Source organism: Apis dorsata, unplaced genomic scaffold (genome assembly GCF_000469605.1).
Source record: "Apis dorsata unplaced genomic scaffold, Apis dorsata 1.3 scaffold_220, whole genome shotgun sequence".
Lineage (NCBI taxonomy): Eukaryota > Metazoa > Arthropoda > Insecta > Hymenoptera > Apidae > Apis > Apis dorsata.
In genome coordinates this window covers 1829683-1831827 of record NW_006263502.1, presented here as the reverse complement: position 1 = coordinate 1831827, position 2145 = coordinate 1829683, and positions in this window count along the sequence as shown.

The following is a 2145-nucleotide window of genomic DNA, read 5'->3' as shown; positions in this document are numbered from 1 at the left end:
GATTAAAAAGAACGCTTTTTCAGATGGCAGCACGAACAGGAAGTAATTCGAATTCGGCCAGAAATTGAATGATCGTAGAAAAATAGAAGAAGGAACTTATTTACACACCTAATAGATACGAAACCATATAAAGAGCAGATGTTTGAAGTCAGAAACGATTAAAAATGTGATAAAAATATTCGCGTGAAAAAATTGTCTCTCTCGTTCACGATTTCGGAAAATAGATGGAACGATGTTAATCGTTTGTTTCGTTTACCACATCTGGTCAGTTCCAATCGCGCTCTATGATGCACGATCTACGAGACGGTCGTTAAGATGCCAACAGTCTGTGTTTGTTGAGAAACTTCCAAATCGAGTTTGATAAGGGGCAGCGAGCCGGGATCCGGGAAGAAAGTTGCCAACGAACGTTGAAAATGTATGAGCGGTAATTCCGTATTCCTCCCCGGTGCGAAAGATTTATTATACCCTCTCCCCCTTCCTCGCTTTACGTTTACCCTTTATCCTTAATTTCTATCCGTACAATCGTCCGATAATCGCCGTAAGATCGAAGAGTTCATACGAGAGAGTACCCCTCCCTCCCCCGTACTCAACAACCCGAGCAAGGGTTGAGATTCGTGGCGGCGGCCAGTGTAACTGGAGCGTGTAGAATGAACGTAATTCGCGGTCCAAGCAAGCATCAACTTTAACTTAGTAATCCCCGTAACGTAGGAATTCCTACGTAGACGGTTCCTCCAACTTCTCCCAACCAAGGAAGACCCCCTCCTCCGACTCCGGTTTAAAATTACACAGCCTCCCCTCCCCTCCCGGGAGGAACCTCCACTAACTGGAACCACCCAAGTCGCATAATTTTCTTTCCGCTCCGCTTTTCGCACGACTCCTCGAAACTTGCTCGCATCAAAGATTTAAGATCCCTACTCACCAACTCTCTGTTTCAACAATTTTCACGAAAGTATAGTTATTACACGAGCCATCTTATCCTTAGCGCGATAATTCCTCCATTTAGGAGGAGGGCAGAGAAGGGATATACGAATAAAAATATCTATCGAAGGAGGAAAGGACTCGACCAACTGACCAACTCGTCGCATTGTCCGTTGGTTATCGTCGAGGCCGGATATTGGAAGTCTCCTTCTCCTTGGAAATTTCCTTCGGGGATCACCATAGGGCGTGAACAAATTGCGTTCGCATCGCGAACACCAGTGTTTACACGGGAAAATGAAGGGGGAGGGAGCGCGTCAAAGGGGGCGCCGCGAACAACCGCAAAACCGCCGCCTCGACGACCGCTAAGATACCGCTTATCTCATCTGGCCGCTGTTAAATTATCCGACTAGGACCGGGGGAACGAGTCCCCGTTCCCTCATCGCGGAATAACGGGTCGAAGAAGACTGGGGATGGGGATAGTTGTTGGTGGTAGTTGGCTCGACCAATCCTTGCATTTTCGCGTCGTCTTTGCGCGTGGGAGGGGGGATGGCTTCGCAGAGAGAATTTAATATACGGGGGTGATGTGTTGCGAAAAATAACGTAACGTGGTGTGCGAAAAAGTAGGAGGAGAAAAATGAATGATAAGAAGTTTTTTTTTGATAATATACACGAAGGAAAAAAATGGAAATATTTTTGTATTCCGTTCCAACTTCATTTTTTTTTGGATTTTGCGCTTGATATCAGGTTATACACGGAGATTGTCAATAAACGGTAATCATAACTTGTAAACTATCTACTTGACATATATTTTATTATTATTATATACGTTGTTCTTTTTCCTTTTCTCCCTTCGCGTGTTCTTTTTTTTGCATTGGTTTAATTATTTTTTGAGAAGCGATATGGCGTTATCGAACGAATTTAGAGTATTATTCTTGTACGAGTTGAAGCTGAAACATATCGAAATGTTGAAGGAGAGGAGAGAATCGTTCGGTGGTTTCGAAAATTCAAGTCTCGGGAAATGAGAATCTTGAAAATGAGGTAGATCGAAATCCATATTAAACAAAGATAAATTGAAAGTCAAATTGAAAGCAGAGCTAGACGTATCTCCAATTTTCAGACATTTTCTCACATGTAATGGGTAAAATGAAAAAATTGGAAAAAGAAGAATCAAAAGTTTGAAAGTGTGCTCATCGCACACTTAAAAGTTCCATTTTTGAATAGAATAAT